Genomic DNA, 17,806 nt, shown 5'->3' on the forward strand with positions numbered 1-17,806 from the left:
AAAACCCTGCATTCTATCCAGGATGGACCACTCTGCAGGTCTCACCGGTCCACTAGCTATCTGTCCAGCATAGGGAGCAGTGCAGTTCACACGGGTGCATTGATTCAGAAACCCGGACGAACCTTTCTGTCCATCATGGGGTGATATTCAACCCACACCAATATATTGCTCATTAAACGTGAACAAAGAACTGTTCAGTATGAGGAGCTGTGCAGTGAACAGCAGTGAATTGATCTGTAAACCTGAGCAGTTACCTTCCCCGCATGTAGAGCCGTGTACACCACCCCAGTACATTGCTCAGTAACACTGTGTTAGATCCCTGCCCAGCGTGGGGAAAGTTGCAGCCCATGCTGAAAATGACAGGATGTGAAGCTCCCATCCATTTACAGCTCCATATCTCCATTATACCATGACAAGGGGGTGCTGTGGGTGTGAAAACCACTGCCAGAGAGTGATGGTGAGGGAATCAGTTTAAATTCCAACAAACAAAAGGATTTTGGGGAAAACGAGAAAGGAAGGTTGAGAGACAATTTCATGGAAGATCACAGTTTTCAGAATGCTGAAATGAACATATTTCGACAGAATCCTGCAACGTGAGCCAGTATTCCAAGGAATGGTGAGTGAATGGGATATTGGTGTGAGTTCAGATGATGGATTTTTGGATGAACATTTGTTCTGCAGCTTTGTAACTGTGAGTGGGCACAGCAGAGTCTATGACTCATTAGGTTGAATGTAACAACTATTTATCTCAGTGACATTTTTATTGAGTGTGACAGAGGGATTGTCTGCACGAAGTCGAGCTAGTTTCCTGGTGCTATCTTATCGAACTCACCTCATTACCTACCCCCACCCCCCACCCCGACCCCATGGTGTCCCTTTCATTCAATACCAGCTCGATTCTCCCACCCAGCATGGCTGGAGGTAATAACCATCACCTGGATATCCCTGGTTATACCGTGATCTCTGGCCCTGGTACCACCTTTAAAAGGCCAATGAAAGCACACTTTCGAGCTTTCTCAGTTCCGAGCTGCCCTTGAAGGTTTACCCCGAGCATGACAGATAAAAGGCAATTGCACCACGGTTTGTCGACCAGGATATGTGAATGGGCTAGTACAGATGGTACCATTCTCTTATCAGAGGTGGCCACACTACCAGACCCTCCATACATGGTCTAAGGTCACCTCCCAGCACAGTGCAGTAACTGCGGTCTGAGGAAATATCCAGCAATACAGGACAAGCATCAATAACCTTCCCCGCTCTGTCAGGAAAAGGGTCACCATATTCTCTTTGCTCCCTCATACTCACTGTATATCTGTTATAGCACCTACCTCCAAACAAGGCCAATGCTCTACCACTCTCACTGCTGCATACCGCACCTTCCCCATCTCTCTTTCTCTTTCTCTCTCTCTCTCTCTCTCTCTCTTGCCTTTGCAATACCCCAACATGGCAATAGGATGTTCGAGAGAATGCCGATTTTGGAAGGTTCCAGATAATCTTTCAAAAAAATCCCATTTTCAGGAAAATGTCAATGCCCAAGAATAGCGATGTATGTTTTTCAATACACAGACAATTCAAATCCATCATGAGGCCATTCAGCCCTTCGAACATGCTCCAGCATATAATGAGATCGCGGGTGGTCTGTTGGTTCTGTCAGCTCCATGTTACAGGAACATCCAGTCATTCAACTCCCTGGGTTTCTGTCACTGAGCAGATGACACTCAGGCACATTTACCCTGGTTTTCTTCAAGCGCCTGTTCGAGGGCATTTCTCCTACAGATGGACTCCCCTCTCAATACATTCCATCAGCTTTATACTTTTACGTAATAAAATATATGCATTTATTTTATGGTTATAGATATAAAATTTCAATTAATAATTCTGGTTATTTCACTTGTCTCATCTTATTGTTTTCAGCCAAAGACAGCTTCTAACCACTTGGCTAGTTATAAAATACAATTTCTAGCAGAGAACGTTTTCATCCTTAGCCGTTATCTTGACCGTTACCTGAGTTGCACCTTTACCTTGTTATGAAAGTTCCTCTTCCCCTTTGTCTGTGGCTGTTTCTGGCTGTAGCAGTTACACGGTCTCCCACTCAGTTGGCCGGACGGCTCGTTTGTGATGCAGAGGGAGGCCAACCGCGCAGGTTCAATTCACCACACGAACAGAGGTTACCAGGAAGGGGATGGTCTCTCAACCTCACCCCATTTCCCGACGTGTGGTGACCCTCAGGACAACCACCACGCGTGGCCTCTCTCTAATGACAGAGCAGCCCCATGGTCCTTTGATACTTTATTCTACCATTGTTGCATTATAATTTTTTATCTATTTGATTTCATTTTGCATTATATTCCTGGATGTTCTGGAACAGTGTAATTTGTACCACTGTCAGAATTTCCCACACACTGCACATTCCTGCCCATTCCTCAATAATCCTTGACTTTGTTGTTATTTGTGAACCTTCTGTGTGCACTCAAAAATATTGAATATCTCTGCCCCCAATGCTCGGCGAAGAAGAGTGTTACAGACTCACAACACTGAGAAAACAAAAAAGTAACTCATCTGTGTGAAAGATTTTATTGTCTCCTTACCGGAGAAAGGATATAATTACATTGGAAGCAGTTGAGAGATGTTTCACTTGACGTATTCCAGGGATGAAGGACTTATATTATGGCGGCTTTAACAGGTCAGACATGGAGTGAGAGCTGATCCTATATAAACATACAAAACCTTGAGGAGAGTGGATCAGGTAGATACCCGCTGTGTGTTTGTATTGTCAAAACTTGTTATCATTGTCATAGAACCATTACAGTGAGGAAGCAGGACATTCTGCGCATTGAATCCACACCTACCCACTGAACAGCATCCAACCCAGACCTGCCCCCATGTAACCCTATATTTCCCATTACTAACCCACCTAACCTACATATCTCTGGGCACTATAGCATGGCCAAACCACTCTAAGCCTAATATCTTTGGACTGTGAGGCGAAACTGGACCATCAGGAGGAAACCCACACAGACACAGGGAGAATGTTCAAACTCCACATAGAGGGTTGCCCAAGGTTGGAATTGAACCCAAACTCCTTGGTGATATGAGGCAGCAGTGTTAACCACAGATTCACCATGCTCCTCTGTTAGTTATATTAGTTACAAACGTCTATATTATATGATATCGAGGATGGCTTCGGCTGATTACCAATAGACAGGTGAAGCAGGGATAATGGCGCATGGAGAGAAAAGTGCAGATGGGACCGCAATGAGATGAGGCACGATCTTATTTACTGGTGGAGTAGTGTCAAAGGGCCGAATTGCCCACTCGTGCCTCTCAGCCCTGTGTTCTGATGTTCTATTCAGCCCTTCGGACCTGCTGCACAGGAGCAGATCGACACCACTCCAATGGTTAGGTGTAGTTTCGGAAATGCACTTGGAAAATCCAGGCTGGGTCTGGAAGTGACCCCTACCCTCAATCTCTGTTTCCAGGCTTCCCCTCTCTGTAACTTCTGCTCCAGATGGGAGTCATGTTACAGACCCAGATTCACTGTGAATACAGCCCCCATACCCCACCCAGGGTTAACTCAAACAAATCGTCTGCTCTCCCTGAGTGCAACATTGTACAACACGACTTTCAGGAAAATAATCAGTTAATTTCCAAAAGCATAACATGTGAAATTAATAAATGGGAACAGGAGTTTGCCATTCAGCTCCTCAAGCTAGTCCTGTCATTTAATATGAACATAGCTGATCTACTCCAGTGCTCAACTCCACTTTCGTGCCGACTCCTTGTATCCCTCCATACTTCTCTGCTTTAGGGAATTCCAGACATTCATTATCTTCTGAGAAAAGAAATCACTCTGCATCTCAAATTGACATCGATGCTCCATATTCGGTATCTGTGTCCTCAGTTCGAGAATCCCCTCAGGAGAGGAAACAATTTCTCAACATTTATCTCCTCAAGCCCCTTCTGTGTCTTGTATTTTTCAGCAGTATCACTCCTCATTCATTTAAACCGCAAAGAATAATCGCCTCACCATCTTCGAGGTTCTCAATAACTCAACCCTATCAGCCCAGGAAACCTCCTAATGAAATAACCTGGTTACTTGCTGCATCAGCATGCTGACTTTACGTTTCATGCACAGGAAGACTCCAATCCATTTGTACTGCTCCTTTTCTGGAAGTCCGCTCCATTAAATAGCAGCCTGCCTTTTGATTCTCAGTGTCATCCACAAACCCGGATGTATATCGCACTCAGCTCCCGCCATCAGGCTATCAGTATAGATTGTAAATAACTGATGTCATTGGATTGATATTTGTGTACTCCAGCAGATATATCTTTACCATGAAGATCCATTAATCCTTACTCCGATTTCTATGTGTTAATCAATCATCATCTCATGTTAATACATTATCCGTCGTCCTACGAGCTTCTGTCTTGTGTAAGCACTTTTATTTTGTAATACCTTGTGGAAAATCTCTGGAAAGCCTGGATCTCTGGATCCCTTGTATCAAGTCCGCTTGTTACATTCTCAGGCATCTCCAGAAGTACTTTGCATAATTTTACAGGGCAAAATATAATTTCCGTTTCACAAACCCGCACTGACTCTGTGTGAACTTTTCTAAATGTCCATGCTGACCAGGATTTCCAAATTAAGCTCGTGCCCCCTCCTTTCATTTGGCCCATAGGCCTCTAAATGTTTCCCATTCATATGTTTGTCCAAATGAGTTTTAAATGTTTTAGCTGTACATGCATCTACCACTCATACTCTGCCAGCTCATTCCATATCCACACCGCCCTCTGTGTAAACATGTTGCCCCTTCGTTCCTTCAAATCTTCCCTCCTTTATCTTAAACCTAAGCCAACTATGGCTGAACTCCCCCATACCGCTGGAAAGATCTTGGCTATTCACCCTATCCATAATCTCTCATGATTTTATAAACTTCTACAATGTCACCCCACAACCTCCTACACTCCAAATGATACTAATTTCAAGAACAAACATTTAATGATCAGCACTGCAAATTTGAAACAATATTAAACATGACAGGTAAACACTACTCAGCCCAAACTTCGCATGGTGATTTAGTTTTCTCCATATTACAATACTAAGGCAGCATGAATAGTTTACTAGTTCCAATAAGAAGTCAAGCAACTGAATTCCTTTGTCTACAGGGGTGACGTACTCGACAGTGAAAACGTATCTATGGCCAAATCTATATAATGCCACATAGTCAACATTCTCTCGCCTGGCCTTCCTATGACCTTGTGTGGTTGTGTCTTCTTTATCTTGCACTCAATAGAGAGAACCCCTTTCCCCCATTCATACTTTAATTTAAACCCATTTTACATCATCCACTCGTTCACCAGTGTTAAAAGCCCGTTTATCTTTGCCACATCCTCCTTTCCCTATCAACCATCCCCCACCTCTGACAAGGGATTAAAAATCCCAGTTTCCAATCCTTTTCAGTTCTGAAGAAGTGTCACACTGGGCTTGAAATGCCATCGCTGTTTATCTGTCTCTGCAGACTCTGACAGACATAATGTGTTTCTCCAGAAATGAATAGGCACAGAACAAATTTTCACTAAAACAAATAACTATTAATACTGGAAATAAAAAAATACAAACAATCCTGGAGAAACTGGGCGGTTTTTAAATGGTCACTGGACCTCAAAGTTTAACTCTGCATTCATTCCAGAAGATGCTGCAACATTTTCAGTAATTTCTTCAGCAATTTCTGTTTTTGGACAATTTCCAAAGAAGGATGTCAAAGATGCTCAAACATCCAGTCCAGCATGGAGAGCCATACACTGGGAACTGAACAATAATGCATAGTGCACAAGTTCTTTGACTCTGAAACTGCATAATACTGACATCACTGACACTACAGAGCATTTAATCATGGTCAGGGAGAAAAACAGAGGGAAACATGTTAACTTCAAATACAGAAGTTGACGTCGTGGAAAGGAAACGATTTAGATTATTACCTTAAATGGATTGAGTTAAAGTAACAAATTGGAGGTGTGACACCAGGGAGATACCCTCAGCAGAATGAGAATATGAAAATGGAAGTGTTACCGCATCAGAAACCAGGTTAGGTCACTGAATACAAGGCTGATGCCAAAATTGGATTCATGTGCAGCTAAATCTGTTGACAACGCATTAAAGCTACCACACTTGACTGGTTGCATTCCAAACAGCAGAAATAATTTCTGATGGAGAGGGGGAAGTGGTCCCAAGACTAACAGATCGTATCTAAGCTCTGTTGTCCTGCTAAATCCAAGTATAAATGTCGATGAACTACTTAACAATGTACTGGAGGAGAGGACTCCACAAATATCCTCATCATAAATATCGTAAGAACTCTGTACATCAGTGAAAAGAAATGTCAAGGATGTGGTGTCTGCACTATCCTTAGCCAGAGGTGTTAAGTGGATGATCCAACTCACACTCATCATGATGCCCACAGACGCACAGATGCCAGTCTTCAAGTAATTCTATTTGCTATATGTGACATGAAAAAAAAACAGCTGGACTCTGTAGATACGACAAAGGTAATAGACCCTGACACCATTCCTGCAATAGGACTGAAGACTTGTGCTGCACAACAAGCCGTGTCCTCGGGGAAGCTGTTTCATTCCAGCTCCAACTCTGACATCTCCCTGGCAATATGGAAAATTACTCAGCTATGTCCAGTCCCCGCAGAGGAGAATAATTACACTCTGATCAATTACTACCTTGAAGTCCCATCAAATTGGTGGAAATTCTTTTTGACAGAGCTGTCAAGTAGCACCGAAATAATCAGGTCAGTGTAGTTTCCGATAGGTCCCGATGTGGAGATGGTGCTGTTGTGGAAATATCATTGGATTACGAATCCAGACCAGGCTAATGTTCTTGGCAGATGATGGAAGTTAAAAAATAATTAATAAAATATCGAGACCTCAAATCTGGTGTCAGTAACAGTGATCTTGTGTCCAATGTTGATTGTAAACATCGATCTTCTTCATCAATGTACTTTCAGGAAGTGAATCTCCCGTGCTTTCCTGGTCTGGCCTAAAAGTGACTCCAGACGCACAGACATGTGGTAACCTTTTTCAATGGTCTCTGAATCGGCCAAGTAAGACACTCAATTGTATCAAACTGCTCTGAGGACTGAAGGAATAAAATTGGACAGAACACCTGGCACCAGCCTCTTTATCAGAAAAGGGAATGGGAAACACTGTCCTGTCGACCCCAAAGAGGCCTCCTTCCTAACACCTGAGAGCTAGTGACAACATTTACAGAGCTTTCCCACAGACTGCACAGAAACATGGGGAAAGGAGTCCGTCATTCAATGCATTGAGCTTTCCCCATTCTAGTTCATAGCCGAAGATCTCCTCAATGCAGTTTTCTCTATACAATGTTCATATCCCATAATATGGTTAAGCATTGTGAAATATAAAACGAGAACTGATGTAGTGCTTTCGGCCCATCAAGATTGCTCCTCTATTCAATATACACGCGGTTCTTTGATAACGCTTGTGTATTAAATACGATTTGACTGTTTGCTATAAAACGAACTATCATCCCTGCTTCAAATCTGTCTCACACTGTCAGAGTTAGATATATTTCAATGGTATCTCCACTCATTTTTCTAATCTCCATGAAATGCAGGCCCAGTCACCCCAAAACTCTGGTCCCAAAACAAGCCTGTCATCCCAGAGATCGGTCTGGTCATCCTCCATTGCTCTCCCTCAATGTCAGGTTTGTCCTTTACTAGGCAAGGAGACCAAAACTGCAAACACTATAGCACAATGTTCGAGATGGGGTCCCACTAAGGCCCTGTACAGCTGCAGTAAATGATCCTCACTCCTGTATTCAAATCCCCCTCAAATGAAGGTGAATACACCATTTCTCTGCCTACCTGCTTTCTGCTCCTGCAATATTACTTTCACTGACTGGTGTACAGGGAGATACAGATCGTTTTCAATGTTATAACTCCCCACTTGCTGGGTCTACATACACTGGTTAGCGTGCCAATGCCATTCCCAGTGTTTACTTCTGGCTTCAGAACTCACTGCCCGACATGGACTCGGAGGGCTGCGCGGAAATAAAACAAAAATGCAGCTTAAGTACATTTAGAGAGCAACATTTTTTCAAACACTCCCTTTTCAAATGATAGGCTGTCATTCTATTGTTCCGATCAAAGTACACAACATCTCATCTTTGCCATTGCTGTCCATCTACCACGTATTTGCCCAGTCTCTCCACTTATCTCAATCACCTCGGAGTCTTTTGTACATCCTCCTCATCCACTCAAAATTTGACAGCGTTTCGTCGAGTCAGCAGCCTTGGCAATATTGCATTTTAGCCACTCAACCAAAGATATGATGTGTATTGGGAATAACTGGATGTCAAATCTCGATCCTTGTTATATCCTCTAAGCCTTCCATTTTAAAACAATTGGTTTTATTCTTACTCACTGTTTCCTGCCAGGTCTCCCATTCTAACACCATCACCATATATTAGACCCAGTCTCACAGGATTCGAATTTGCACAAAAAGTCTAGGGGCTTTATCAAGAATCTTTCTGAGATTCCAATCGTATTACATTAATACCTTCCCCATAAGTTTGCTAAAAGCCATTTTCCCAAATAAGATTCCTATTTCATAAATCTCTGTTGACTTTGTCTATGCCCATTAATTTCAGTCCAATATTTTTCTCTAAATCTGTTTAGTTGCTAATTTAGTTGCTATTCCCTTTTTCTCATCAGAATAAAGTTCTATTGCTATTTCCCTGTTCTCAATTATCTGGTATCAGACTGTAAGAACGCTGCACCATGTTTCCCTTAATTTTGCCATTGACGTATTTTCAGAAGATATCACAAGTTGACTCTGATATACTTTGATAAGATATCCTTCAGAAACCCATCAATTCCTATCATAAGCTACTCAATGATTGACCTTCCACATGTATACAATCACAGAAGCACAGTCATGCCCCATCAGAAATACAGCACGGTCTACATTAGTCCCAATTTCCGACACAAGAACCAGTAGCTGTGAATCTTATGGCATTTCAACTGCACAACCATGTATTTTCTAACGGTTTTGAGGTTACCATGACAACTCCCCTCTCAAGAAGTGCATTCCACACCACAACACAATCTGGGTGAAAAACAGTCCTCAAGTCCTCAGTAAACCTCAAACCCTTCACTTTGACAGTGTGGCCCTTTGACTAAAAGGAATAGCAGTCTATCCACCCTGTCCATGTCACTCATAATCTTATCCTTCTGATTCACGGACCACTCAGCCTTCTCTGCTCCAAAGTAAATAAGGAAAAAGTTAGGACTGCAGATGCTGGAGTAACAGAAATGAAGAATGTGGTGCTGGAAAAAAACACAGCAGGCCAGGAAGCATCGTAGGAGCAGGAGAATCGACGTTTCGGGCATAAGCCCCATTTCTGAATTTTCTAAATTTCACTGTGACCCACCTCTCATTCTTTGACACTCTAGAGAACACAGGCCGAGTTTCCTCAACAGGCAATCTCACCATCTGAGGGATTAATCTGGAGAATGTCCATTGCACACCCTCCGTGGTCAGTATATCCTTTATGAGATTCGGTCACCAAAACTGTGCACTATACTCCAGGTACAATCCCACCAACACGCTGTGAAACTGCTTCAACATGTTCTGACTCTCTTAAATGAAGGCGAACCAAACTTTAACTTTCCACTTAGATATATTCGTCCAAATACCCTTCACATTCATTGCATTTACGAACTTACAGAGATCTTATAGAAACCCTTCCGAAAATCCAATATATGCCAATTCTACTGTTTCCCCATTATCTATGCTGTAAGAAACAACTTCAAACAATTCCGAAGTATATCTAGTATGATTTCTCTATCAGAAATGCATGCTGATTCTCTCCATTGTTGCTGTTAATTTCTAAATAGCAAAAATCTCATCCTGTGTAATAGATTCTAACAGTTTCCCTACAAATGTCAAGTTAATTGGTCTGCAGTTCTCCACAATATGTCTTTTTCCCTTTGTAGCTGTTTGGATCCCATCCATTCAACTATTGTGCTTGATTCACGTTTATCCACAATAGTTTCCTGTCTCTGCAGAATGTACAGGAAAATAAAACACAGTTATCGACAGTGCAATTAATACTACTATTGGTGATTTATTTCCGACATTTTGATAGGAAGTGCATCTGTTTCGTCAGATTTATCCATGCTCAATCCAGCTCCATGTTCAAGTACTACCTTGTTACTGATATGAATTGACTTTATGTCTTTAGCTCCAGGAGTCCGATGTGATCACTTGGTATTACTGGGTGATTTTCTGAATCTTCCTCCATGAAGACAGATGCAAAGTAACTGGTTGTTTTCTTGGTCATTTCCCTGTTCTCCACAATGACCTCTCCTCTCCCGATTACAAATTTCCACATTTGACCTTGCTTTTATTTTGTCTCCTTTGAAATATAGATCGCAAATTGATGCAGTCTTTGTGTTCCTGTTTGTCAGCAGACATGTTATCTTTTTGATTTCCTTTTCAATTTCATGGCCTTCCTCTTCTGGATCGTTAATTTCTGAGAATTCTCAGGTTTCCACAATCGCTGGAATTCTTCTGAAGTCACTTCCTATGATTAACATATTTTCTAATTTGTTATGTTAACCATCATTGAGTCACTTTCTCACTCTTTGGTGTTTGTACCTGAAATAAATAGACATATGTTTCAGACTTTGCAGTATTTCTAAAAACTCCTGGTCCTGACCAGTTATATTCAGGAACAGTGTAGGAGGATAGGAGGATAGAGAAGAAATTGCGGGAACACTGCTTGGCTCTTTTTTTTATCATCGCTGGCCAAAGAGTGAGGTCCTGGACGACTGGAGTAGAGCGAATGCTGAGCCCGAATTCAAGAAATGCTACAAAGATAAACCTGGGAAATAAAGACCAGTAATCCTAAAATCTAGTGGATAAGTTACATTAGAAGATTCGGAGAGATTGGATATACATGCATTTGGAAAGACAGTGTGTGGTTCGGAGTAAGATTAGAATGGTGTTGGAAAAGCAGAGCAGGTCAGGCAGCATCCGAGGAGCAGGAAAATCGATGTTTCGGGCAAAAGCCTGACATCAAATTCAGCACGGGAGTTTGTGCAAGGGAGATCATGACTCACAATTTTGTTGGAGTTCTTTGATAAAGTGACCAGCAACGTTGAGGAGGTCCGGGTGGTATACGTAGTCCAGATGGATTCCAGTAAAGTCTTCAATAAGGTTACACATGGTATGCCGCTCTGGAAGATTAGATCTCATGGAATTGATGGTGGGGGGGGGGGGGGGGGGTGGCTGGCAAATTAGGTACAAAACTGCCTTGATGGTAGGAAGCAGAGATTAATACTGGAAACATGCTGGTCAGACTGGAGGCCTGTGAATAGTGGACTGCCTCAGGGGTTGAAGCTGGGACCACTACATATTACATATATGTATGATTTACATGAGAACGTACAGGCATGATTTGTAAGTTTGAAGACAGCACTAAAACAGGCGGCATCATGGAGAGTGAGGAAGGTTATCAGAAATTTCAGAAATTATTGCAGTATTTTGATCAGCTGGAGAAGTTGGCTGAGAAATGGCAAATGGATTTTAATATAGATCAGTGTAAGTTTTTGCATTTTAGAAAGTCATATCTAGGTTGGAGTTTCATGGTGAATGGTTGGGTCCTAAGGGCTGTAGGGGAGCAGAGGAACCTTGGAATTCAGGTGCATGGTTCTCTGGGAGTTGATTCAGAGAGACAGTGAAGAAAGCTTTTGGCACACTGGCCTTAATCAGTTTATATCACTGAGTATCGAAATTAGGGAGTTATGTTGCAGTTATCCAGGATGCTGGTGAGGACATATTGGTAGTGTTATGTTCAGTTTTGATCACTTTGCTAAAGGAAGGATGTTATTAAACTGGAAAGAGTGCAGAAAAAAATTACAAGGATATTGCCAAGGTCTCAATGGTCTGAGTTATAGAAAGAGGTTGGACAAGCTAGGACGTTTTACTTTTGTGTGCATGAGACTGACGGAAGATCATATTGAGGTTTATAAGATCATGTCAGACATGGATAGGGTGAATGTGCCCAGTTCTTTTTTGCCAGGGTTGGGCAATCAAAGACTAGAGAGCATCAGTGTAAAGTCAGAGGGGACAGAATAAAAGTGAACCTGAGGAACAACTTTTTAACACAGGGGCTGGTACGCATATGGAATGAGAAGTGGTTGAGGCGGATACATTAACAACATTTAAAAGGCATTTGAACAAATACATGGATAGTAAAGGATTAGAAGGATACGGGAAAATGGCAGGGAAATGGGGTTAGCGTGGATGAACATTTTGGTCGGAATGAACCAGTTTGGGCCGAAGGGCCTGTCTCTGTGCTGTCGGACTCTATGACTCTAACAACCATTGCTTGTCTCCCACTGAATGTGACATTGTACTTTCCAAACTCATTGTAGTTATCATGACATTCTAGCCTCCAGTCTTCCATGATGTTTGACTAGAATATTCGAGCTTTCCATATTGTATGCAGACACCTTGTAAAATGCACCTTATAAATGTCATTATTCCTTAAAAGCTGCTTCAGACCAAGGTTAATAATTCGTCCTACTGACCACACAACATCAAATCTGAAATAACCTGCTCTCTAGTTTGCTTCACAACATACTCTTCAACCCACCTCATATACATTAACGGAAATTATTTTTCACAGCTTCAGCTGTCACAGTTGACGCAGTTTAGATACAACTTGAGACCATTCAATAAGGCTGCGGTATACACAATACTTGCCTGTCTAATTTCCAGAGCATATGATGCTCAGTTTTTCTGCTACGGTTTTGGTTTCGATATATAACACACCAATATTTGCTTCTCCTTGCTATCTGTAAGCTCTTCCTAAACTGATTCTGTGGAAGCTGAGGGACAGGTCTGTGTCGTTATTAGTGATAGACCTGGAGAAGACATTCCGGGAGGCTCACCTCGACGCTGAGATGATCTGAAGAAATGTCCCACAATACTGGACAAGCAACAATATCCTCCTCGCTCTGTTAGGATAAGAATTACCAGATACTGTCTGCTCCCTCACACTCACTATATATCTGTTATGCCACATATCCCTGAACAAGGTTCACGTTCTGTCTCCAAATAAGGCTCAGGCACTACCACTCTCACTATTGAATTCAGCAACTAATAATACTATATAGATTCAAAACTGTCGACTGACTCATTCCAGGCACCTCACAACTCCCCCCACCTACACCAGCACAAACAGCAGGGTCACCCATTCCCATTCTCCCTCCATCCCTTTCTCCCATTCCAGGAGAAACAGCCTGGACTAGGATAGAAAGGGCCAAACCGGGTAGTGGAGTGCTCGATATCCGTTCCCTCACTCCCCTCCCCCCGCCATGTGGGGAGGATTCTTAAAGAGCTGGAGAGTACCAGGACACCTCGTGTGGAGTATCCGAAACATCCACGTCCTACTGACCATTTAAGGAGCAATGTTCAGTGAAAGACAATTCTCAGTTTAAACCCACTGGCAGTTCCAACAACAGTCCTTTCACTTTCAGAAAAAAAAACACAAATACCTCACTGCACAGAGACGTAGACACAGAAATACACAGACGAACACACACAATACTTACAAGGAGATAGGTATACATACACGTATAAACACACAAATACATATACAGTCACATACAAATCGACATAAATACAGATAGAAACACAGACTGAAACACAGACAGATGTAGACACGCAAACACACACGCACACACACAGGCAAACGAACACATACAGACACACACAGACACATGCACAAACACTTACTCGCATACAAATACACATAGGCACAGACACTGGTGTCATTAAGACACAAATTGATATGTTTTTTTGATTTGTAAGGAGATCAAGGATTCTAGGGAGAAGGCAGAAGAATGAGGTCGAGGTACATATAAGAAATTATTGAACGGAAGTTCCGACTCAATAAGCTGAATGGCCTCAATCTGCTCATTTCCTTAATGCTCCTGCGGTATTATGCTATCAGGCATTCTCTTCCTGAGACAGCAGCAGAGGCTGGGTGTGATACATATTTGAATGGAAAGAGTCAATGGGAATGTGGGATAGATTTGGAGTCCGGAATGGATTATGTTCCAAATTATTCCGAATTATTCTGTCCTTATGCCTGAAAAGAGGTGGTGATTTGATGTTCAGTTAACACAGTTTTAAAATAACAGTCCCACAATGAAATAAGGACGTCCCTTTCACTTTAGCGTTGTGCTACCTGTGGTGTCCTCATCCTCAGGGAGCAGTGAAGACTCGGTTATTGAAGTTATTCAAGGCTGAGCTCCATTGATCATTAGTGGACAGGAGAGTCAATGTTCATTGGGAACAGACAGGAAATGGATGGTCAGACATACTCGGATCAACCATGAACATTCTGAACTTTTGCCCCTATCCCATGTGTTGTTCCCTCAGTCCACCCTCGAGGCTGTAACAGAGATATACTGCTGTCCCCACCCCATGTGTTGTTCCCTCAATTCACCCTGGAGGCTGTTACAGGGTTGGGGAACACTCCATTCTGTCAGACAGGATCGTTCCAATGACACAGGAGGAGACCATTCCGCCCCTCTAAGGAATTACATAGGAGTATAGAATGAAGTAACTCAGCTCGTTCAGTACAGTACACAGTCCAGGAGGAGGCCATTCAACCCATTATAAAAACGTTAACTCTTCCCAGAATTACAGAGAGAAGGAAAGTCTTTTTTACGCGACAGGAATGAAACGGAGATGTCTAAGTGGAAAAAGAGTTATGGTGATCATCACTGAGAGTGTTGTTGAGGCAGTATTTGGGATATTGTGGACAGACATTCTCTCCTTTATAAGGAATGATCGTCTTGCCACAGAGAGAGTGCAATGGAGTTTCACCAGACTAATCCCTGGGATTATGGTACCTAGAGTTGCAGAGAGAAACCACTATAAAGAGACTAGAGATGTCTTTCGAACCAAATGACATTTTCCAACGGACACCAAACCATGTGCGACAGTCTTGAGGGACTGAATGAGATCCTGTGTTACTGTTGACCAGGTATTTAGAGCAAGTGGCCTCGATCTGTTCCTTGCAGGAGCTGTGAGGGGTTTAATAGAACGTAGCAACCCAGGACTGAGCAGCAGTAAGAGAGAGGGATCAATCGGCTGCTGCTTCTCAGACAGGGAACATTTTTCTCCCTCTCTGCGTTGGAACATACAATTTTGTCAACTGAACACCAAACTGGACCATGTGCGATCTCCACGAACACTCTCTGGAAAACCTGATTATGGGTTGTATGCAGGTGCGTCATTGCTCTTGTTGTACACAATTCCTTCCAATCGCAAAAAAATGTCCCCACTTTATAATTTGAAGACATGCTTACATGTGTCTGTGTAATATGTAAATATCGGTAGGTTTTTCATAGTCTGTGTGTTAATATCAATGTATCTTTTCCTTAAAGTTTATTCTCTAGCTTTAATCGCCCTGACAGGAGATAATATGCATCCAGCTGATTCACTTTTCAGAAAGTCATGGATGGTTCAATACTATTTCTCAGCTAAGATCAAAACGGATAATCCCCCATAACAAAAGGCCGGCATACCCATACCTCACAAAATACTTTACTCTCTCTGATTGCAACGTTTAATAAAAGAAAATTCAGGAAAATTAAAGCCATTACCTTTGCAATTACTGAATATGAAACAAAAGGAACAGGATCAGGTAATTCGGATGATCGAGCCATTGTATACCATCATGGCTGATCTACTGTTGAAATTAACTCCTCTTTAATGGCCAATTCTTCACCACTTACCTCCTCCTTAAATACTTTCAGTGATATAGCTCCCCTAGCTCTCTAGCCCAGATAATTCGTGACAGTGATTACCTTCTGTGAGAGGAAAGCACTCCCTATACATACACCGTCACCTATTGATATGAACAAGAGGCGAAAACAGGGGCTCAGGAAAGAGCGAATGGTTTTGAGACCAAAGCTGTATTTGTCTGAGGATGGCAACGGGACCACCTACTTATTTGAGCTGAATGCGGATGAGATGTAACCTTCCCACTGGACGGGGTCTTTCAGAACACAAATAAAGAGGTTTGGGGTCAATTGCCAACAATCCTCTCAGTCCCAGGACATCTCTGCAGGAGATCCCCAGGTTAGCCCCCTCAGCACAAATATCTTCAACTGCTCCATCAATGTATTTTCCCATCGTAAGATCTGAAGTAGGTATGATGACTGAAGATCACAGAATGTTCAGAACATTTTGTCCCCCATCAGCTCCTGAACCATTCTGTGTCCATGTGCAGAAAGACCCGGACAGCATTCCGGTTTGTGCTGTTAAAGTGTCGGTAACATTTATGTAACAGCACGGCCAGACACTGCACATTTGCACAGTTAAAAAAAGAGCTCATTCAGCATCTCAAGCTGGTTGCACACAGGTATGAGCTAGCATTCAGGAACAGGAAGAGTGACAGCACATTCAATACTCCTGCCTGTTAGACAGGAAGAAGAGTGGTCTGTTCAGTGCATCGAGCTGTTAAACAGGAACAGGCAGAGCCCAATCAGACATTTAAACCTGTTCCATGAGACCAGGAGGAGTCTATTCATCCCTACGGGACAGTTATACCAGAACAAGAGGGGGTCATTGATATTCCAACATGACAAACCAATGAAACCGAGACGGCACTGATAGAGGGCTCCATGATGTTAATCATGGTTCCATTGTTTATAGAACGTGTGCTGCTTTAACATAGTTTGCTGCCAATGAGGAGGGAAGCCAAATGATTTGTGCCAAGTCTCAAGGAGGCATCTTCCATCGCCGAGAAGACACACCCATCGTCTCCATGGAAGTCAGAATCTGGTGGGAATAGTTAACTGTTTTAGCATGAAGGTATTGTGGCTGCTGTAGGGATTGCGGATAATCAGATTTTCAGTGGAGGACCACACACGAAATGCACTGTATTAATGTGGGGAGAGTTTATTCAAAGACTGGCCCTCTGTCTCTCTCATGCGACATGGGGATTGGGTGTGGAGTGAGGGGAATATTCTCAGAGGCTCTTAAACTATCGACAATAATGCAACCCGAGTTAAAAGGAAGCCATGGAATTTTTCACTGTATCAGTGTCTATTTAGAACATCGTGAGTGACTGTCCTTCCCCCTCAAGTTTCAATATAATCGCCTCTCATTCTCTCACAACGCCAGAGATTAATCTTCACTGTCTCCTCTAGGTACCATAATCCCAGGGATTAGTCTGGTGAAACTCCATTGCACTCTCTCTGTGGCAAGACGATCATTCCTTATAAAGGAGAGAATGTCTGTCCACAATATCCCAAATACTGCCTCAACAACACTCTCAGTGATGATCACCATAACTCTTTTTCCACTTAGACATCTCCGTTTCATTCCTGTCGCGTAAAAAAGACTTTCCTTCTCTCTGTAATTCTGGGAAGAGTTAACGTTTTTATAATGAAGGTCTAGTCGCTGCTTCGAGATTATGGAAAACATGACGTTCATTGCAGGATCATGCACCAATTGAACTGTATTAATGTTGCGAGAGTTTATTCAAAAGCCGGAGCCTCTCTCTCTCGCTCTCTCTCTCTCTCTCTCTCTCGCTCTCTTTCTCCTCTCTTTCTCCTCTCTTTCTCTCTCTGTCTCAGTTGAAATAGGGAGTAGGGGTGGTTGGGTGGAATGTTCTCAGAGGCTCTTCAACTATCGAGAACCATGTAATCTGAGTGAAAGAAAGCCATGGAACTTATCACCGTAT

Source organism: Hemiscyllium ocellatum, unplaced genomic scaffold (genome assembly GCF_020745735.1).
Source record: "Hemiscyllium ocellatum isolate sHemOce1 unplaced genomic scaffold, sHemOce1.pat.X.cur. scaffold_249_pat_ctg1, whole genome shotgun sequence".
Lineage (NCBI taxonomy): Eukaryota > Metazoa > Chordata > Chondrichthyes > Orectolobiformes > Hemiscylliidae > Hemiscyllium > Hemiscyllium ocellatum.